We start from the raw sequence: 24,285 nt of genomic DNA, 5'->3' as shown, positions 1-24,285 counted from the left end.
AGTACTTACGATCGTTTAGTACCTTTTTCTTCTTCTTTTCGAATTAGTATGAATTACTTAGTAGATTTCTTTAGTCTTCAGAAATCTGAAGAAATTACATAGTTGAACCTCCAGTTTCAAGAAACAATTCGATTTCTGTTTTCGTTCTCAGCTTTAAAGTTCTTGATAATCTTTCATTTGCTTGCTTTTCTTTTCTTTTTCCTTTTTTTTCTTACAAGATCATTATGCGTTTTTTTTTAACAAAAATTCATCGTAGAAAATCCGAACAGATCTTGCGACAAAAAATTTCTTTGTTTATAAACATAATATTATATAACATGCACGAATACTTTCTATCTACTTCTCAAAAACTCGTCAAAAATTAAAAAAAAACCCTCGTCCCTCGAGTTTCAAAAAAATCGTCAACTTTCCTCCTTTTTTCCGTGTATTTTACTAGGAAATTGTTTTATCGATTAATTGTTCGTCAACAGGCCTCGAATCCATGGTATTAATAAAAAAAAAAAAAAAGAAAAAAAGGAGAAGAATTAGATGATATCGATTTGACCCAGTGTAATCGGAGGTTTATATTAGAATAGGGGTTTGAGGTATCGTTCAAGGTCTCGTTTTCATGAAACTTTAGTGACACAGTTCGATGGTTCGGTGTGGTCTTTATGAGCTCTAATTTCGGATGCAGTGCGATTCGATGCCCATTGTGATTTTTCTCAGCCACTTTGGTAAGTTTATACGACCAAACTTTTTCCTTTCCTGTTAAAATCCAATGACGGAGAACTTTTGACTTAAAAGCAAGCGGAAAATTTAGCATATTATTAGAACGTTTGATTTTACGTACCTGAACGTACATTGATCTTGGATATTTAAATTTATCACATCGTAGAGACATACGAATCGTTCAAATCGAATCAACTATTCGCCACACGATAATATTTAATATCAATATTCTGGTCGGTTCAATTTTTTTTTTTTTTCATTTTTTTCATATGCTTCTCATTCCGTAGAAACGCAGCTGTTTCGGTTAGTTTCTTGAATTTTCGACTTTGTACGCTTGATATACTTGTATACGTGTGTATGGTTGCGCGCGTGTGTAGGCATCGCATTCCTCCGTATGAATCGCGAGTGTTCGATCCTCGAAAGCTACAGTCAAAATATGCTTTCATCTCCGGTTTCCAATTCATCAGGTTAAAAAACCAAACATCACCGGGGAAAAAACACACGAGAGCGAAAGAGGACAAAATCAGGTTGACAAACCAATAACGAGTATCAGCAGGCCATATATAAAATGAAAAATATAGAGAAGCATTGAAAAAGAAAAAAAAAAAAGATTTTTGCTATTTCTTATAGCAAAATATGTCGTGGCTTCTTTATTAAAATATAAATATAAAATATAAATTATACTTATAATAAGTATTAACTTATTATAAATAATCAGTCATGTCACTGCGCCACGCCAGAAAAATTACCGAAAATTCTCAACGCGAGGATTGATTGTAATTTTAATAAATAAATAAAAAAAGAATATATTACAAATAACAAATAACGGTTACCGTTAATGTAAAAATGCGGCGAACCATTGCGAATCCGCGAGACTCTGAGTTTTCACGAGGCCGCGCACATCTCTCCCCCTGGCCGCGCTTCCCCTCTCTCCCCCCTATCCAGAAGCAGAGTTTCGCGCACCAGCGATAACGCCGCAGAAATCATTTGTAGATGGAAAAATGGACGGCGAGAGGCGGCTCTTCACTTTGCGCACTTGCCTTACGGACGCCCGAGCCCAGTCCCTGTGACACAGTTTCGCACAATAGAGCAGTCCGCCGCTTTCACCCCCCGCGATCCACGCCCACCCTCTCGTTCTTTCTCGGCTTCTTAGAGGCCCACGCGGCCCCGGCGTTCATTTTTAATCGTCCTTGCCTCTGCAGCCTAGCGATTTTCGCCGATATTAAACATTGCCAGAGAGAAACAACGGGACAATGGAGGGGCAGCGGCAGGAATCGAGACGTCTAATTGGATAACGACGACGTCCCACAAAAGGGATGGATGGGGTAGGTAGGTGGGTGAGGATGACTTCGGGGTTGTTTCGAAGGCCGAGCTTCTCGTCCGTGGATCAGGGACGATGAGGAGGAGTTTTAAAGAGAAGTTTGGTCAACGGTGGATGAGACGGATACCGGCGATTTTTGAACAGTTTTATTACGGCAGCAAGTTTTCGAGGCAGCGAACAAAGAGTTTTTTTTTTCTACTGTGGAAGGAGAAGTTGACGGTTTGTTTGGGTGTTCGGTTACGGTGGATGCCGTAGCCGTTTCGCTTCTGTGTACGTAGGAATACGAACGTACGAATTACGCGGATAGTTTTTTGTTGCCGAGTGTCGGTCATCTTTCTCGGAAACAGCGGAGTCGATTACATCGATAAACGAAGTGGCTGTTGGGGTGATTAAAGAAAGAACTTCTCCTCTTTCTTTTTTCTTCTTTTTTTTGTGTAAGAACGATTTTTCGGAGTATTTTGTCGTGCTGGATGATGTGTAGCTGTTTCACGAAGTACCATGAATTACGGATGGATGGTTTTATTAGAGGGACGTTGTTCGATGTTTGTTTCTCAGGGAGAGGCGGAGTTGATGACATTAGTAAATCGAACTTACTGTCGTAGTAAGTTGTCGGGGTAGTCAAGAAAGAATTTCTCTCCTTTTACTTTCTTCTTTTCTTTCTTTTTTCTTTATGGAAAGAGGAGTTGGCAATTCCTTCGAGTATTTTATTCTAGTGGACGATTGTACTAGAGAGCATTGAGTTAGATGTACGAAGATTTTGAGACAGTTTTAGTTTTATAATAAGGAGAGTAGCGGTGATTTTTAGCTAGTCATTCAAAGAATTCCTTTCTTCTTTTATGAAAAAAAATGTTGACGATTTCTCTAGGTATTTTATTATGGCGGATAGCATACTTGTTTCGATGGTACACGTGGTAAATTACGGTGGATAATTTTGCTACGAGATGCTGAGTTAGGTACAAAGATATGTCGAGATGCCTTTTATCACAGTACAGTGTTCTTTTGACGTAGCAAAGAAAATATCTTTTTCTCCTCGTGGAAATAGAAATTGACAACTCTGTTTCGACCACTCGCGGAGAGACGCGATCGCGAGGATGCACGCCAACGGGAGTCGTAAATTCCCGTCACGATTAGATAATCGACGCCACGAAATTATCGATCCCCTATTTCGATTAGGATAATACAGGTGGTTAATTGAATATGACACTGATGTAACGAGTTGTAAATGACAGTTTATTCCAACAACTTTGCGAAGAACATAGTTACGCTGGTGCGTATGTATAAGATAAGTGAGTGACTGATCTTCGCATGTAAACCCGGTCGAAGGACGTTGAATGTTTGAAGGATGAAGGATCAGTGATGTTCGGTGACGATGCTGTAGCGGAGGAAAGCTAAGGATGGGTGTGTCTAGCGCACGGGACCATCGGATTTGTTGGTAACGATTTTGGCTAGGAGAGTGAGGGAAATAGGATTCGTTGTTAATTGGTTAAACGAAGGTTGGTGAACTAGGAAGGGTCTTAGCTGCCCTCGATAGAAAGTTGCTATTGGGAAGCATCGTACGTGGGAAAACCGAACTTTCCCTTGTCCAGCCGTGATAGACAATAGTCCTTAGAAAGTGATTTAGAAAAAAATATTTGTTCGGTCTGAAGGACCTTAGCAAGCAAATTATTGGGATTTATGACGGGTCCATAAGGCTATTGAGGGTACGCCGTAAGGATCAGCGGACATCTGGTGTCCGTCTGGCCCGCGGTGTATGACCTGGTCCAGGTAGAGTGTTGCCCGACGCAACAAACTCCTTTGGCTATTTTATTATGGTGCACGATTTTATTAGGAAACGTCCAGTTAAATGTATCGAGATTATGATTTCCAATTGTTTATAAGAATTTATTTTTTTAAAACATGATTCTTTTGCTTCTTTCATTATGCTGAATGGTATACTTGTTTTGGTAATACGATACCATGCTATAATTATTTTTTTTTGTTTTTTTTTATTTATTTATTTACATTTTACAATTTCGTCCAGTAGGACATTTGGTAAAATATTATAGCTTAGTGATATAGTATTATAACATGTGGATGGCTACCTCCAGTGGGATACCATCTTCGAATTTGATTGATGCTATAATTATGGCAAATAATTTTATTAACTGATATTGACAGACGTACAAAGAAATTGCGATGGTTTTATTTAGCAGAAAAAAAAGTGCAGTCGATGTTAAGGTAATTCCCTTTCTTTGAATAATTTTTACAAGCATTACATTACATTTTTATCTTCTAGATACACGCACGTCAAATATAGTCGCGTGGAACGATATAACAACGACCTTGAGCAATTCCATTAGAAAACCACTTTATATAGACTTCTCCTTTTTTTATTCTCATTCAACAATACCCAACAACTACGGATAATTTCCTCTTTCGCAATCCTCTACACGCATCCCCCGTAACGTTACACAAGCATTTATCCTGCTTTAAACATGACGTTTAATTTACCCAGCAATTTATAATACACCGTTAAGCTGATTTCTATTTCGATGGATTTTTTCAGCCGCGTTTCCCAATACTTGATTCGCCGACCAGTCAATTAACGTTTCAACTATAATTTCGCTGCAGAATCCGTTGCATTCTATTTTTCGTGTTCGTGCACGTTGCCCGTGTCGTTTCCATTAGCCATTCCCTGACTAAGAGTCCAGGAAGAAAAAAGTCCGATGATGTTATGTCAGGTCAGGTCAGGTCAGGTCGCTGTTCTATTACACGTTTAACTGTTAAAAAAAAAGAGAGAGAGAGAGAGGGATTGCATATTGCTCGATAGAAGAAAAGGAGGGGGAGAGTACATTGAAAGCTGCGATCGCAGAGTAAAGAAAAAATGGGAAAACTCGGGCTTGCAATGTTGATTAAGACGTCGTTAGGAATATTTTCTGTGCCCTTTTTAATTATCGACGTATCGATCTTTCGTAAATTACGTATCTTTGTCTTGTATCGCGGACAAATTTTTCGAGATTAGTATTTTCGATTGGAATTAACATTGTCCGCAATTCCTTTGTTTTAATATGATTCGTACTTTGTAAGAAAGTGTTGTGCTCTGCTTTATGAGAACAAGAAAACGTCAGAGTGTTACTAATAACAAGATAATTGACAAAATCCTTCGTGGATTACAATGGAATAGAAAAGAATTTCCCGTGAAAACTGGCAATGTTTTTGATCAAGAAATTAATCCGAATTCTCCTTAACGAAATATTCTTGAAGCTTCTCGTAAGAAAGTTTTCCTCTGATTTACGAAAATAAGCAACAACGGTAGTTTTATCGATAAAACGAAGATTCTTTGTGGTCACGGGTTACGATAGAAGGAAAAAAGAATTTTCTTCGCAGAGTAATGTTTCTAATTCGAAATTTAATCCGAATTCTTTCTCCTAAGAAAGTTTCGCTTTGCTTCGATAATAAATGGCCGAGCAATGGGACGTTAACGTCTCGTGTTTACAAATTAAAAAGAAGAAACGGAATTGGTCGAGGCGAAAGAAACACGGAGTTTCTACGATTTCACAAAGAGACGGATGTCGCGGTGAAGGGACGTCGAGCAAAAAATAGCGACGAAAGTGTCGAGCGAACGATAAAATTAGCCAAACTTCGGTTCCCTTCGAAAGCACAGCCGCGCAGTTTAACGTTGGCTCCTCTGAACTTCGCATCGTCAATTATTCGAAATAATTACGAATATCTGGAACGATATTTCAATCGTACGAGACCGATATTCGCTCGTGAAAGATAAAATGTACGATTGATTAAAATCCCTTGATGGTCGAACGAGAATTTTGTTTTTCCACAGCTGGAAATCGAAAAAGACGAGTTACAGTAATTCCCTTTCATCGTTGTAAATACGAACAACAGTAATTCCCTTTCGTCGTTGTAAATACGAATGTAACGATACATTTGTTAAGTATTATCTATTGATTACATTTGTTGATTAATAACCCCGATGTATCAATGACATATTTTTAAAACGAATTAAATGTCTCTTGCAAATATTACGAATCAATTATGAATATTGTACAGTGGCGGATAGAGGGAAATTAATAGAATAAAAAGCATCGAAGGCACAGCGTAATTTTGCAAAGGGCAACGAATAAAACATACCACAGAATAGACGACTATGATGTAGCTTTTACTTCGAAAGTTACTAAAGTTGCAGGTGTATCGATTTGAGGCTACTCGACAGTGTAACTCGACAATAATCATAAACTGTAAACAAATTAAAATATCTATATAATAGGTTAGAGCCTCGTTTAATATAGGCCAGTTCAAGAAGGTCTAAAAATATAAGCGATTCTAAGATTAACGAAGCGTCAAATTCTCCGTGCCGAAGAAAGGAAAAGGAAGAAGAAAAAAAAAATATAAGAAAACAGCTAAGGAACAGGCGAAATAGAATTTGTTCATAAATCGTAAATAAAATTTCACGCGTGATTTTTATCGCGGGATTTTTTGAAATTCCCGCCAAAGTACGATAGATCGAAACATCGCTTAAAGTTTCAAGAAAAATCTGAAAATGCGAAAGGTTTCGAGTTGAACGAAGCGTCAGATGTTCCGTGCAAGATAAAAAAAAAGTAGCCCAAAAAAAGGAACAAAGCGAAGCAAAATTTGTTCATAAATCATAAATTTCCACCGTAGAATTTTTGACGCGTATGTCAGAGTATAATAGATTAGAGTCGCGTTCAAAATAAGCCGATCTAAAAAAAAAAAAAAAAAAAAAAAAAACTAAACATCGTCCGCGTCAAAGAAAGAGGAAAACAGCTAAAAACAGAGGTGAAAACTCGTAAATAAAATTTCACGCGTGATTTTCATCGGCGAACTTTCGACGCGCGTGCCGGTGTCGCGCGATATTTTCCATCGCGCTTCAGCGTCGAAAAACAATAGTTGGCCGCGCAATTAGCGTTGCGCCGCTTTTCCTTCGCGTTATTCTCGAAACCAATTAACGGTCCGTTGATTCGACAACCGCGTATTATGAGCTCGAAAAGGCCGATGAAGCGGCCCCGATACTTTCGACCACGCGAGAATTGCTGGCCAACTCCCACCCCTTAGATCGACCATTATCGCAGCAAAAAGTGGAATACTTAGAATGAAAGACGTATTAGGTTACCCCAAAAGTTTGGAATATTTCTTTTACAAACAATGCGTCTCCTCTTGGAATGCGTCTTCTTAGAAAGCTGAAACCTAATCCGTCGAACTTTGCGATCCTTATCTCAATAGGACAAAATGGATCATACGTAATTCAATGGAATAATATTTTTTTTTACTGTCACAAAAGCAATGAAGAATGAGTTTTTTCATCATAATGGGTGGAATAATATAGAAGAAAAATTGTTGCTCATCCATCGCATTTCCTTGTAAAACGAAAGATACTTTTGGGACAACCTGGCGATTGAAAAAATATCGGTCCAACAATATTTCAGCGGGAGAACGCTCGATTATACCGACACGATGTTATTACTGGCGGAAAACAGTGGTTGTCGAGGAATTCAGTTAATTGAATCGATTTCCTAATTTGCACGGGGCACACGAGGTCCCACGATGCGACGGATCGTCGCGAGTTCAAGAATGAAATTTAATTTTAATATTTGGAATTTTGGCGAGCTGTCGAGGCTTGGACAGTGTATGTATCGCCAGTCGATGTGTGGAAATTGATAATAACGTTTAATTCAGCGGAGGAGATGTTCGAGGGAAATACGAGCGCAGTTGATTTTGCAGCTCGATAATAGAACGTGGAGTTTTGATTTGCCATTTAGTTGGAACATTCGAAGGTCGAGGGGAAAATACCTATTTATCGGGAGTTAAAATTGGAATTTAATAATAAAATTTATTTATGCGTTTCTACGTAAACTGATATGGAAATTTTCCGAGCTCGAACAAAATATCGTAAGTGGTGGTGGTTAGGGTCTTTCTCTAGCGAAGAAGCGAATTTATTTTCAACTCGTAGTCCGGCCAGAGTTTTAGGGCACGAGCGAAATGTTGAAAGTCAAAGTGGCAGTTTAATAACAAGCAACATGTAAATTTAATTTGTAATTTATAATTTATAATATCAAGGATATTTGAGATTCAAAGGGAACGTCACGAGTCAATATTCGTGCTCCGTAACAATATTTAATTCGAATTTTTTATTTAACGAACATTTGGCATTCGAGTAAAACACGTAGTTAACGTCAGTGATTAATAATAAAGTCTGGTTTTAATGTACGTAATGTGACGAAAGTTTGAAATTCGCGTATAATATCAGAAGCGAGTGTACATTTGGAAATAAAATCTAATTACAATTTGCAATTTGGTGAGCATCGCTCAACCAAGGTATATATTGCAAACTGAAGTGGAGATTCAGTAGGAAAATTGAATTTTACTTTGTAATTTAACAACGATATTTATGAACATATTTATATCAGCCAGTGTATCGTGAACGTCATTAATGAAGTTGAAATAATAAAATTGAATTCTCTTGGCTCGAATGTGGCTTCCATGTTGAGATTTACCACTGCAACGTGGTTATAATTCGAGTGGCCATCGTAGTATTTATAGTATCGAAGCTTCGAAATTGTAAGGTAGCAGAAATTGGTGTTGTGATTCGCTATTGTAATTTAACGTTGTAACATGATATTGTACACTGGTGTATGGTTTCAACGTAGATCAATGTTGCGAGTCAGTGGTGTAATTTGATATTAAGTGACGAGGTTCGAGTTAGGTTAGTCAGAACCTAGTGTTGTAAACTTGACATTCAAATGCTCTTCTTTCGAATTTCGCTCTATTGGGACCTGATGTTGCAATCTCTAGTTTAATTGTAACATAGACTCAACTCAATTGACACATGTTCTTATTAAAAGTCTAACGATGAACTATCCTCGTTAACAGTTATTGCTCAACTTCGCCTCATTGTGTCGTAATCCACACTTCTAACTTAACATTGTGAGCCAAGATCGCGACTCACGTTACAACTCTGTTTCTACGTTGAGCACTCGATTAACTCGATGTTAGGTCTCAACGAGTTAACTCAAGAATCCTCAAGGACCAGTGGCAGAGCTTCACGTTGCAACTGGGTGTAATTAAATAAAAAATAAAACAGTATAACCAACGTTGAAATTTTCTTTTTATTTCTTTGAATTTTCATGTCTCATCTTGGCACTGCAATTTTGGTTTTGAAGTTTCAAAACGTTTTTATTGTATTTATAACCTCAATATGTAATGCAAAGATGTACAAGAGGATTACATCTTTTTATATATGCGTGGTTTAACCAACTTATAAACTCGATATTAACAAACATTGTCATTAAAAATTTAGTAATAAAATTCTCGCCTTATTGCTTATTACCAGACTACAAAATCATGTTGTTACGAATATAATGGAAAGAGTGGAGTGTACGAAACAAAATTATTTTGTGTAACAGATAATGGTAGGAGTATCACATTTAGGACATTTCGTGCAATTTACTCCGCTAACTTAACATTGTGACCCGAGATTGTGACTCAAATTACGACCTTGCCACGATGTTGAACAACAACGACTTAACTGAACGTTACATGTTGACGCGTTGACTCAAGAATCCTCGTATCTTTCTTTTTTCGCCTGACCTTTTTATCTGACTTTCCACACCTTGTTATCGCACGACAACACCACTTTCTCCACTCAATTAGCGTCCACGGGGCATCGTTTCGACCTAACTCACGCGACATCCTGATCACGTTAACTCGTGAAAATTAAACGCCTCTGCGGCGCGATCGATCTTTCAATTTTCACTCGGGGAAAATACCTCGGTTTTCCATTGAACATAGTATGACTCTCCACTCAACCAGAGTTCCATGATATAGCGAGGTCTCGCAAATTGAAAAATCAAGTAACAGGGCATCTATTGACGCAATTGACATCCCGTCTGCAGTATTCCACCTTTTTTAACCCTCAACTGCGGCGGCATTGTCGTGTAATAGATGACCCGAACGGTGTCGGATAAATTCCAACTATTTAGCTTACGTAATTGTATTATTTAACTTTACGTTGTATCGAATTTTTTATTTGACTTTCATTTTAGAATATTTCAAAGTATAGTACCTTCCATGATACTTCGCAATTAAAATAATCTTCCACTACGAGATGCTAGTTTCTTTTTTTAATTATTGGCTTGGCAACTAAGTGATTGCCAATTTTGTCAGTATCATCTAATGACAAAATCCGCAATTACTTAGTTGCCAAGCCAATATATTCTGGAAAATAGAAATTCACGTGAAAATTCGCGATTTATTTTGTTACAGACACAATGCTTATGTGTGTGTGTGTGTATCATATAATCAATTAGCTGTAGAAAATTACCAATTATCGCGGATATCGAAATTTCCTTTCCTTTTTCGTTCGCCGGAAACGGATGCTCGATCGAACGTTTCTAGAGCGTCCAGTCGACAGCGTCATTTTCGTCACTCGACTCTGATGAACCTTGATCAACCTTCATCGCTTTTAATTGAACGCATCAGTGTCAAGATGTGTCCACTGGAGACAATTGCGGCCTTTAAATGCGCTCACACGCGACGTATAGTTCTCTTCTATTTATAAAAATGAGGGAAAAGAGGAAAGAAGAGAATTTCACGTGTCACACGAATTTATCACCAACGATAACGTCGTTGTAAATTCGTGTTTTGCACGTTTTATTGGCAACTAAGTGATTACGGATTTTCTCATTAGGCGATATTGACAATATCCGCAACCACTTAGTTGCCAACCCAATGCAAGTTCCTGCGCATAGTTCACGCTAACTACGTACAACCTAAGCGCAGATTTGTCCGATTCGACTTAAATATTATACTTCCGATTGTTATATCGTACTTGTCATATTTTACACGTTTTTCTATTAGGTGCAATTCTCGCGGTTTTGCGTCTGTAAATTTAATTTTCAAACACATACAAATCCATAAAATCTGATCATAATGGAGTTGTGTATTTTTATACGTTTGCGATAAAGTTAAAGGCAGACAAATCAACGGATTGCGTGTAGTAATCCAAAAATACAATAAAATATTCGAAATAACAGCGACAAATGGCAATGTTCACGATACAATGTACAATATTTACAATGATACAATATACAGGGTGGTTGGTAACTGGTGGTACAAGCGGAAAGGGGGTGATTCTACGCGAAAAAAGAAGTCGAAAATGTAGAATAAAAATTTTTCGTTCGAGGCTTTGTTTTCGAGAAAATCGACTTTGAATCTTCGGTCGGTACGCGTGCACTTTATCGCGTCTCGTTGTAACGGACCTCACTGTAGATCGTTGTCTCGATTGACGTTATTTTTTTAATTTTTTAAATGTTCATTCTATATTTTCGACTTCTTTTTTCGCGTAGAATCACCCCCTTTTCCGCTTGTACCATCAGTTACCAGCCACCCTGTATATACAATAGTAGTAATACGATATACGAGATACAATAATAACAGTAATATTCATGGCAACGTAAAATATTCATCTGTTCGCAGATGAAATTTTTTACCTAGGTTTCTCATTAATTTCATTCCGTTGGTAAAAATATGAAATTGCGTGGAAATCCTCGATCTAATAACCAGTTACGAGATATAATTCGTAGCAACAAATACAACTCGGTGACAATAAGTCCGACAATGATACAAAAACGAAATATTTTACGTTTAAAAAGTTAGAAATTCTATAAATGTCGTATATTTTGTTATAAATTTCATCGAAAAAGATTGTCGTTGGATCGAAACGAAATATTGAAAAATATATCGAGTTGGATGAATTTATCACGTGCGGTTGTATATGAATTGTGGTGTATCGTTGTTGAAGACGATGATGGCAAGGGGATGGTATTGTATAAATTGATTATCTGCCATCTTTTAATTAACTTTTCTCTTCAGGCTGCGCGTTAAATTTTAATAGGCCGGGTATTAGTTTAATTAATTCCTTTGTTTCCCGTTTATCGAGCAAATTTTCTGCAACCCTTTCATTAGCCAGGTTTGTTTATCGCAAGGCAGCAGCTTCTCGATGCTATTTTATGAATTTTCCTATCTGCAGCTTCCATCGAGGCGAATCAAAGTGGACATGTAATTAATTACTAATTTGCAACGTTATTAACAATCATCTTGTTAACGAGAGATATTGCATCATACGTTATATTCGTTCTCTGTTCGTATTTTAATTGCTTTATGATGCTCCTCGATAGCTAAAAACCTGTGAAACATTGCGGAGAATTTTTTTATCTTTCCTCTTTGGTCTCGCCGATTAATCTTTGAAATTCACATTTAAAAACCAGCTTTCATCATCTGGTATTTCAGATGCCACACACGCTTCTCCCCGGTCTATCGAACTTTCGTGTTTCTAAATTTTTAATTAACGTCAAACCTGCCTCGAGTTTTCCTTTTAATATGATGCAGTTTGCTGCGAAATAGGAGGAGTCAATTCTCCCTCCTTAGCATGAAATCAATTTCCGAGAAACCTTAAATGGCAAATACGATTCGCCAACTTGGATTTATACCGAATAGAATTTAAAGTATCGAAAATTTGTGAATCGATCTTTCACTCTATTCTATTCTATTTCCCTTTGTTTTGAAAATTCCGCCAGCAATTTTCTCCTATATCGAATTTCAAGTAAATTTCAAGTTTTACCTCAACGCACCACCCACTCCTCTCAAAATACGCTGTAAATAAATTTTGTACAATATACAGTAATAATAATAATAATAATAGTAAAATATCTAGAATATCTATAATAAATATAATATTTAGCAAAATAAATAGTACGGATAAATATAATAATGTAAATAAAAAATATTCACATATAAATATTAATAAAAATAAAATATTTGTATGTAATACAAATAGAAAATATATGTAGCGTACGACTCAGATCACAGACTCGGGATGCAACGAATTTTTCACATTTATTTTCCGGCAGATTGGTTTCGCGTTGGCGAAAATTTATTCGTCGAAAAGGAGCGCAAAGGACGCGACGGATGAAAAATCAGAGAAAAAGAGCGGATTGAAAATCAGAAATAGCGTGATCAAAGCGATCGGTTCGCTAATTGGATGAGAGTGGCGTATCAGCAACAAGTCGACGAGGATCGAGCCACCCCTTTGGCCAACGTCCAAAAAACTCTCCCCCTGCCTGCCCTCTTCACCGGGAAAAATATATCGGTAGCCGCATACACGTCCGCAGAGGACGTTCGACCTGCGACCTAATTTACAATCCACCCCCGCGACCGAATTTCCAACCGAGACAATTAAAACGTCAACTTTGACGTTTCAACCTTCTTTGTTATTGGTCGAACCGTTTCGAGGATTAGATTTTCCGAGATTCATTTCGCAGCCTATGCGAGTGGAAATTGATTCCTTCCAATGGATGTTGCAGAAATTAGGGTGTTTTAGGGCGAGTTAGAGCGAAGTTTGATGCGAGAATTATTGAGGGAAATAAAACATTCATCGAGGATAAACGCACGAGCGAATTTTGGAAACTGGGAATGAAGGAAGGTTGTTGGTGTAATTTTAGCGATAACGTGACTTAAGAGAGTAATTACACTTTGAGCGTTTAATGGATTTTATAGAAACTGGAGGTGCTGTACGACAAGTTAAAACAAAGTTGGATAAAAGAATTCGGGAAAATAGAAAGTCTCAGAATGAAGGAAGGTTGTTGGTGTAATTTCAGCGATAAATGTGACTTAAGAGGACAATTACGCTTTGAGTGTTTAATGGATTTTATAGAAACTGGGAAGTGTTCTAGGACAAGTTAGAGCAAAGTTGGATAGAAGAATTTGGGAAAGTAGAAAGTCTCAGACACACCAGTCAAGTTTCGAAACTGGGAATGAAGGAAGGTTGTTGGTGTAATTTTAGCGACAATGTGACTTAAAAGAGTAATTACACTTTGAGCGTTTAATGGATTTTATAGAAACTAACGTGCTCTACGACAAGTTAGAGCGAGGTTTGATGAAAAAATTTAAGAAAATAGAAGATAGAAGAGTGAATTTTGGAAATTTAAGGTGACGGTAGACCTACCAAGGACATTTTTCTACAATCGAAGAATGTTTTAGTTTTGATTTTGGCGAGATTTCTGATTCTCAGTTTGTTTAGATCCTTTTTGCGAAGAAACTATGTGATGTGATGTGATGTGATGAAAATGTAATGCATCTTTGTTGTGATATACAAAGTTTTAAGTTACATTGGATTAATTTTCTTTTAGGGAGATTTAAGGTATATTCGTGATAGAGGATCATTTATTATAGTTTCTATTTCAGCTAAGTATAAAATTGAATTTTGTTGGTCTTTCGTTTTAGGAAAATTCAAGGTGTCCTTGTTGTGATAAGGAAACTTTCAGCTTAGACTTGGATCAGGTTAGGTTGTATTTCTTTTGGAAAACTCTAAAGTGTGTTCTTGTTGTGATAAGGAAACTTTCAGTCGGGATTTCCTTAATATAGGATGTTCTCTTTGTCATATAGGAAAGCAGACTACATTTGTAATTTAGATTTTGTATAATGATACAAATTTACAAATCCTCTAATTATTCGGCAAATCCCATTTTCCACCACTCGAAACTTTCACTATTCCTGAAATATATATATATATATATTTTCTTTTCTAAAACATAGAAAATTCACAAATTCTTCAGTGTCTCTACAATTTCAGCTTTATACCTCTTGAAACCCTAATTATTAATTTTTCCAAAAGAAAATCTCTAAAATTCACCCCAGCAAACAAAACCTTCTCAAATTGTTCAGTTTGATCAACGCGTAGCACCAACTTTCTATAAATATCAACTTAAACTCTAGAATCCACATTTTCCCCAACAAACAGAAGCTTCTCACATCGTTCAGTTTCCCTGCGTACGAGCCCAACCTCCTATTTATAACTTAAAACCAAAAAGTTACCTAAAATTTCAACAGAATCAGCAAAACTTATATTTTTGCAAAAAAGTACGAACTTTTTCAGTTTCTCTGTATAAATTCGGCTTTCTATCTCGTTTTAAATTAAAAAAAAAAAAAAAAAAAAAGGCGGAGCTCTCGCGTCCAAGCAACTTTGTCATTCATGAGATAGAAAAGGGACCATTGCTTGGACGACACCTTCCTTTTTTCAGTAGAAACACGTGTCTTTATATCGCGCATCCTGTGCATTAATTCCGAACCGAAACAGGGTTAATTGCAGTCCACGAGCCATCAAGTATACAGTCATGAAATTCTTGACCTGCATGCATAAAATCGCTTTGATCAGGAATTCGAAGAAGCTGGACATCCCAGTCACTGTGCTACGAGTCTCCGGTTGCTTGCGTCTCTTGCTTCCCTTGCTTCCTCCGTTTCTCTTTCTCCGAAATTCAGAATTATTCATTGAATATCTGGATCGTTCAGCTATCGCTCGAGTATCCTTGCTATCTCACGGATGAACATGGAATCTTTAGACAACATTGCGTAGTTTCTAATTTCATTGTCAGTCTTGTGCATGATCTTATCGAAAATTGAATTATTCAAATTGTGGTTCTTGCATTGTATCGTGATTCGAGTATCTCTTTTTTGAATTGATAATTTCAGAATATTTTTCAGTAATATTTAAGGAATTTCAGGAACGTCTGCAGAGTATCTAAATATCATGGTGCGCTGTAAATTTCATTGTCAGTCTTGTACATGATCTTATCGAAAATTGAATTATTCAAATTGTGGTTCTTGCATTGTATCGTGATTCGAGTATCTCTTTTTTGAATTGATAATTTCAGTATTATTTTCAGTAATATTTAAGGAATTTCAGGAACGACTGCAGAGTATCTAAATATCATGGTGTGCTTTAAATTTCATTGTCAGTCTTGTACATGATCTTATCGAAAATTGAATTATTCAAATTGTGGTTCTTGCATTGTATCGTAACTCTAGTATCTCTTTTTTGAATTGATCGTCTCAGAATATTTTCAGTAATATTTAAGGAATTTCAGGAACGTCTGCAGAGTATCTAAATATCATGGTGTGCTGTAAATTTCATTGTCAGTCTTGTACATGATCTTATCGAAAATTGAATTATTCAAGTTGTGGTTCTTGCATTGTGTCGTAACTCTAGTATCTCTTTTTTGAATTGATCGTCTCAGAATATTTTTCAGTAATATTCAAGGAATTCCAGGAACGTCTGTAGAGTATTTAAATATCATTGTGTGTTTTTAAATTTTATTGTCATTCTTGTATATGATTTTATTTCAAATTGAACTATACAAATTGTGGTTCTTGCATTGTATCGTGATTCGAGTATCTCTTTTTTGAATTGATCATCTCAAAATATTTTTCAGTAATATGTAAGGAATTTCAAGAACGAGCACGGAATTTTCAAGATTCATCGCTTGATCTCTAGTTCTGTTCGAATGATTTTATCGTATTGAGATTATTCGAGGATTTCCATTCAGTTGGTCATCATCGATTACGTTAGAATTTCTACTGCAATGTATTTCGATTTTTTTTTTTTTTTTTACTATCGTCCTATTTCGATTCTATTGAAATTCGAACAGATATACTCAAATACCACAAACTTACTAAAGCTCAAGTACTTAAATATTTAGAATCTATTAAATACGAATATTTCACAAATTTCACTGTCTCTGTATTTCGAGTTATTATTTTCTGTATTCAGCCATCCATCCTCTTATTATTATTTCGACTCTATATCGCCATACGAATATCAAATATTCCACTTCCATTGGATCCGCAATATTTTACTACTCCGCCACAACCACATTCCAACTGTATTTCAATTCTATATCAATTCCAATATTTCATTCCAGCCAACCCCATTCCTACACACTTCACTTGCACAACAACCGAAATCCCCCATTAGTAGCCTAACTTTCCCCCTATTTCCTCGTACATCCTCGTGTCCCTGCACACCTTCACACGCCATCATTCTCAATACAACCACCTAAAATTACCTAGGAAACCGTTTCGAATATTAAATTACTCTACCAGTCTCCTCCCGTTTCCATCATTTCCATCGCCCTTCCATTTCGCTTTAAAACCATCGAACTAAAGCAGAAGAATCGAAAATATTCAAGCGAACGCTCTATACATCGGCTCGCAAAAAGCGAGCTTTATTCTACGCTAATCATCGAACATTTTTATTTTCATATCGCGCGCGTTACACGTACACGGTGCACTTCTGTGCGTTCGCGGGAAATTTAAAAATTCAGAGACGCTTATAGAGCACGCGTAATACACAAGAACGTTTGGTACAAGTAAACGGTATTATAAGTATTTGTTGTTATTTCTGTATTTAGAGGTAGCATCATAATAGCTATTATTTTATTCTTTGGATAAATCTATCACATAGTTCTGAGCCGAAAAACCTTTATTGCACTTTCTTACATGGACTAGGGATAAAAACAAAAGAACATCTTGAACCTATCGATCAAATCTATCGATTGTATCTAGAATTATCTTCTAGTTATTATTTATTGTAACTAGCGCATCTGCATACAGATGGCGAGCGCGAACTCACGTTGTCATTTTCAACAGTATTTAAATATATAATGGTATAATGGTATATAGCTTGTAGATAGCTAGTAGAAGCTTGGATTGCTTTTCTTCCAGTTCTGTTGATAACATTATGAATTTGCGTGAACGTCTGTGGCTAAGTTACGCGAAACACACTTTGCTAAGTTGCATTATAGCTGCATATTTAATCGAAATGTAATTTCTTTTTTTTTTTATCGAAGTACTTCGATGGATGTGAAAAAACGAATAAATATGTGAGCATATTCCAGCTGTTTTAGTCTCCGAGGAAGAAAATGATGAAAGAAAACAGCTTTGTTACTCTCTTAAAAAAATAACAAAAAATAATTGCTTCTATCATTTTTTAAAAATGTTTCGAAATTTTTATTCGTTCTTAATATATATACATCATATACTATACCGATAGTATAATACGTGATTCTAATTGTGAATTGTGAATTAGCCTCACCACGAACAGAAATTTTGCCTGTAAAAAAAAGCATAAAAAATAGCACGGGAAGCACCTTCTCGCAGCTCAACCCCCCCTTTTTTTTTAGTAAACTACGTTACATATGTCACGAAATAAATTACTCTTACCGATATGGCAACAAACTTCTGGTATTATAATAACAATGATAACGATAGTAATAATAATAAGAAGAAGAACAACAACAATAATAATATTTTATTACTTAATCCATACATAAAATATGTGTTTGGAAACAATATCACTAATCGCAAACTTTCCTTAACCTCTACATGGCCGATTGGCTATCGCGTTCAAGTTAACCTAACCCATACTCTTCGCCTAACCTTTAAAACGAACAATCTCAACTTGTAACTTATAACTTAAAACTGGAAATCGTATTAACAAACTTTCGGCATAAAATTCATAGTGTGTCAATTTAATAGAAAAGTTATGCTAAAATTCATACCGTACCGATCCCATACGAAGGTTATCGAGGTTTATAGTCTATCAATTTTAAATCTTCTCTCATCCACCTTCGTATGTATCGAAGCAAATATTTGAAAACTTAGCGTACCACGCTACGGCTTGTATCATCTTAGATTACAACTTTTACAAATAAAATCGTTCACCTCGTGGAGGCTCCCTGCTTCGATGGAAACGGCGCAACTGTCGACACTTGGCGCCCAAACCCCCTAGATTCTAGTGTCTGGAAGTAACCAAGCAAACGCTTAATCCCACTGCTAGGGTCGTCGGCGTTTTCGTGGAGGGTCGGATTTAACTGGAAACACGGTTGCATTTTCTCATAGGCACTCGAGTCTCGTTATACCCGGTGAAAATATATATATTAGCGCTCGTTAGCGTGCAAACACGGGGTGAAATGCAGTTGGAGGGGAAATTATGGATCGTACGGGGGGTTAGTTTAATGACGGCTGGTGCTTCGATGTGTGACGAATTTATTCGACCGAACTTTCTGCGATTCTGACCGATGCGGATAGGTAATGTTTGCGGAATTTGTTCTTTCTTTCTCTTTTGTTTTTCCTTTTTTGTTTATCTAATTCCACGGTTTGATGATGTGTATCGTACGTTCTGAAGCGTGGAACGTCGTTAGTTGCTTGTACAGAGTCTGGATAGCTCGGAGGATTTTAAAAACGAACATCGATGAATTTGTTGGCTATTCTATCGGGGGAAGTCGTACGGCGCGTTTTTTAATTGGACGGCCTTTGCTTGATTGCGAGTCTGTTGAAATGTATCCGACGAAGTTATTATTTACTGTTTTCACTGCTCGTTTGCTTTCATCGGTCTATCGTTTAGCCCCCTTCGATTTCTATATTCTAACCTCACTTTTGTCTCGACCAAGAGATAGCCTGCTAGGGACTTTTGCGGAAGTAACTCCTTGAACGTATCTAGCACGATTTTTATTGCTTAAGAAAACTTCAAATTAGTAGACTGTAGTTTACAAATGTACATTATAAAACTGGTTTAATTCCCTTTTTCTAGAGATCTGAATGATACTTCGCTAGATTATACCAATGTGAGAGCAAATGTTTCTTCTCGTTGCATCGTAAATCTTGTGCCATTCCTTCTTGCGCTTTAATTATTCTTCGATACAAGAATTTGTTCCTTTTGCACGTAGCTTGCTACAATACTGTAGTTTGCTACATTGTACACTTTGCAGTGTCTGTTGAGTAGAACGTGAGAATCGATGGAACGTGTGACGTAAGATTCTGTGGAAGCCGAGATGTTGCTGGCAAATCTCGTAGTATGTACATATCTTGAAAGAAACGCGGGTAGCGTAAGCGTGTCCCATTCATAAACCTAAAATCAATGACGGATTGGTAGAAAGAAATTCGTGGCCTGTGATTGGACGCGTACAGTCGCCATGATGGCATCGTTGGCCAATCCTCGCGCTCACCTCGTTTTCCACAGCTCGTGCACTCGTGGCCGACTCACTTTTTCTCTCTTTATTTCCCTTTTTCCCGGCTTCTTTGTCTCTCTTCTCTGCCTTTGTTCTCCTATCTCCTTGACTCCCTTCTCTCGCTGCCGTTTAGTTTTTTACGAGTTCTTTTTTCACCCCCGAAGCGTGTATTTTCCTTAATTCCTTCTCTTTACGATTTCCCCTACATTCTATCCAATATCCCTCCAGATTTGTCCTCGATTCCTCCGCCTTATCTTTGACCTTCCTTTTGCTCCATTTTCATTTACTTCGGTTGGCTTTCATAGCATCGTCTGTTTTGGATTCTTTCTGCGGTTCCGTTTGCTTTGAAAAGCTCCTACGGTCTCCATTTAATTCCGGTTACATTTTGGCATCTTTGGTAACTGCTATCGTTACTATCGACTTTATCCTATGACCGTTTTGCACTGAAATATAACCGTTTATAGTCTTATCTACTAGGAAGAAAAAGTTAATGGAAATTGGTCCAAGCCTGGCTTAAGCTCCGCTCAAATCTAACGTGAAAGTAATTTAAAAAGTATTCGATGTCTGATGCAAAGTTGATCCCAAGCCTGATTCAAACCTAACCTAAGCCTATCCAATCCCATTCTAAAACTAATTAAGAATTAATTAGTATTCGATCTAAACTTAATCCAGTTTTAATACAGATTAATCCACGCCTGATCGAAATCTAATCGAGCCTTAATCCAAATTAATTTAAGGCGTCCGATCCAAAGCTAACCTAAGTCGGTTCAGAGCTAAGCTAAAACTACTTTCAACTTAACCTATTCTTAGTCGAAATTAATGTAAGCCTAATATTTAACCTGACTCGATGGAAAATTATCCCAACTTTATCCGATCGCAATGTAAATTAATAAAAGTCTGATCCTAAGCTGAGCGAATCCAAAGCTACCTTATAGCAGCGACTATAATTCACGAGCTGCGCGAGAAATTCGTTCAGCGAAAAAAATTCTCGTTTCTGAGACAGCGTATGAAACGCGTTTCAATTCTCATTACGACGAGCCCCTAATGCTGCAATCCGGCGAGTTTGTCTAGTTTTTAAGACAAATGGCGCATTGCGTGCATCAGGCAGGCGCAGTGCGCTAGTTAAACAACCAGCCGACGAAACTTTCAAAGCCTACAGCCTCGACACGTGAATTCCACCCGCGAATCTCTTCGATCGAATCGCGTTAAACGCTTCAAACCACGTGATTCGCCAACTGCGCTCTGTAATCCCTACCAGCTGTTCTTTTTTTAGGTTAACGCATCATTCTTTGGTCATTTTAAAACGATCGACCGACTGATTCAAGACGGCTCGACGATTACTTGATTGCGAGTGAAATTAATCGCCATTTGAAACGTTCACAGGCGAAAGTAGTTAACTCCACTTTGCGCGATCTTCTCATATTTAGTATATCTACTTTTTATGTCTACCATATATTACTATATTTAGTAAAAAAATACTCTTGATCGATCAATTTATCTTATATGATTTTTTACAGTTTGGTATAGGGCGGATTTCACTTGGATAAGATTGCCTGGAAGGGTCGAGAAGCAGAGAGTTCAATTTCCAAAATGATTTTTGTCTCATCGATCTTGCATGAATTTTAGCAACGGTACGGGCATTTGAAAATCCAGCAAACGTTAAGATAGTTTCGTCCAGCTTTTCAAAGCAAGTGTTCCACTGTGCGTTGAAGGGAATTTAAGGTCGGAGACCAAGTTAACGTTGGGGGTGGTAAATGTTGGGGGATGGTTAACGCTGGACGAGATAAACGGAGGGTGGTGATGAACGTTGGGGGTGGTTAAGGTTTGAGAGAGATAAACGTTGCGAGTGATGAACATTGGGGGACGTTAACGTTGCAGGAGATAAATGTGGGGTGTTGCTAGTAAACGTAGCCATACGATGAACGTTGGCGATGGTCAAGGTTTGCAAGAGGTAAATGTTGACAGTGATAAAAAATTAGGAGAAATTAACGTTGCAGGAGGTAAATGTAGGTTTACGGTAAACGTTGGCAGTGGTAAATATTGGGCGAGGTTAACGTAGGATGCTGGTAAACGCTGGAAATTGTTAAGGTTTGCAGGTTTGGAAGAGACAAATGTTGAGAGTAATAAACACTAGGCGATGTTAACGTTGCTGGAGGTAAATGTAGGTTACGGTAAACATTGGCAGTGGTAAATATTGGGCGAGATTAACGTAGGATGCTGATAAACGCTGGAAATGCAGTTTTGGAAGAGATAGACGTTGAGAATGATAAACATTAGAAAATGTTAACGTTGCAGGAGGTAAATGTAGGTTACGGTAAACGTTGGCAGTGGTAAATATTGGGCGAGGTTAACGTAGGATGCTGATAAACCTTGGAAATGGTTAAGGTTTGCAGGTTTGGAAGAGACAAATGTTGAGAGTAATAAACACTAAGCGATGTTAACGTTGCTGGAGGTAAATGCAGATTACGGTAAACGTTGGCAGTGATAAATATTGGGCGAGGTTAACGTAGGATGCTGGTAAACGCTGGAAATGGTTAAGGTTTGCAAGTTTGGAAGAGACAAACGTTGAGAGTAATAAACACTAAGCGATGTTAACGTTGCTGGAGGTAAATGCAGGTTACGGTAAACGTTGGCAGTGGTAAATATTGGGCGAGGTCAACGTAGGATGCTGGTAAATGCTGGAAATGCAGGTTTGGAAGAGGTAGATGTTGAGAATGATAAACATTAGAAAATGTTAACGTTGCAGAAGGTAAATGTAGGTTTATGGTAAACTCAGTTAACGCAAGTTAACGCAGGGTGAGGTATACGTTGAGAATGCTTAAGATTTAGTACAGGTAAACGTCGAGGCTGATAAAAATCGAAACCAGTTAACGATCGAGGAGCCAAACGTCGCTGGTGGTAAATATGAGCAGAGGTTAACGTACGGCGCGGTAAACGTTGAGAATGATTAGGATTTGGGAGAGGTTATCGAAAGAGATAATCGCAAAAGTGGTGGTAAATTTTTGAGCTGTCGGGCATTGGTGAGAGATTTACGTTGTAGGAAAGTAACGTTGTGAGAACGTTAACGTTGCAGAAGGTACAGTTAAGGAGATGTAAGTAATAGCAATTACACGCCTAATTAATTAACACCTTCTCAAATGGTCAACCGTGAAAAAATTGCTCTGTATGTGTTTACGCAGTTTTTATAAATCACAGAGTTAGGAGAAGAGCACAGTCGAAGACCAAAAACCAGAAGAATTAAAACCCAAAGGTTTGCGCGATATTTCTCACGTTTGTGTTCCACGTTTGAACAAACATGTGCCGTTTCCAAACAACGAAAAGGGAGGGACAATCGTAACTCGTGTTAACGTCGCGAAAGGGAGGAGAAAGCGAGAGAGGGAAAAAAGAAAGGGCGAGAATTAATTCAGCAGTGATTTACAACAACTATTACCATGCAGTGTAGAAAGGGGAAAGCGGACATTCGACGTTATATTGTTCCGTGGCTCTAGGAGAAAAGTGGGTAAACCCTGCGGCCAGGCCATCCTTCATTTACAAACAAAAGTGTAGGAAAAAGTTTTCCGAAGCGAAAACAATGGGATCACGGAAAAAGCACGCGAGATTCTCCATCCTTCTTTGCACCCCTTTTCCTCTTTTCCTTCCCTGCTCGTGATCCGTCTCTGTCCCTCTCTTTTTTCCATCATCCGTCACGAACGAAATTTCCTAACTGCATCCCTGCAAAACCTTACGTTTCGTGCAGAAATTCAAAAAGTTTCACGGATCTAGTCGACCGTTTTTTGATGTTAGAAATTGAATGTCACATTGCGTTCAGATTTTGAAGGAAGTTTTCAGAAAGAGAGAGAGAGAGAGAGAGAGAGAAATTTTTCAACAGCTGACAGTTTAGGATAGATTTATGAATTGTTTAGGTTACTTGATCCTTATTTTAGGTATTTTGTATGTTGCATTCTTAAATTCGTATTGTCGGCTCCGTGGCTGACCTGAATGGAGCGTAGATCAGAGTTTCGCAGTTTTGTAAGTTTCAAGAGCTCGACAATGCTCGAGTAAACTTTCAAGTATCTAAGAAACTAAGAAGATTATAAACAATTTTTAATTCCGCGTTAAAGGAACAATGAACGAAGCAAATCTCGGTTTCAGGCAGAAATATTAGAAATTTTCTTCTTTCTGAAAGGCACGGTGTTGTGTAACGAAATTTAATGCCCGTGGTATTGCCAGTCCTCGGTGTCTACATCGTCGTCGTCATTTAATAACGCACGTGCAGTTGACGCGATGTTAAAACCTTAGGAAAAAAGAAAAAAAACTTTTTCACATTCGAAAATTTATATCTTTAAAAAGATATCAAACTTAAAAAGTGTAAGGAAAAAAGCAAATTTTAATAGAGAATTTACATTCTCTAGATATTATATAGAG

General features: G+C 37.4%; 1 protein-coding gene across 4 annotated transcripts in view; it reads left to right on the top strand.

Annotated features, from left to right (window-relative positions):
* Window positions 1-24,285, top strand: part of LOC117216689 (ras-related protein Rap1) — a 69,703-nt gene that overhangs the window by 40,001 nt on the left and 5,417 nt on the right. The window lies entirely within an intron of this gene.

The sequence above is a fragment of the Bombus bifarius genome, unplaced genomic scaffold (assembly GCF_011952205.1).
Source record: "Bombus bifarius isolate JDL3187 unplaced genomic scaffold, Bbif_JDL3187 scf7180000007973, whole genome shotgun sequence".
Taxonomy (NCBI): Eukaryota; Metazoa; Arthropoda; class Insecta; order Hymenoptera; family Apidae; genus Bombus; species Bombus bifarius.
Note: the sequence above shows the minus strand (reverse complement) of the source record. Positions and strands in the feature narration are given on the sequence as shown.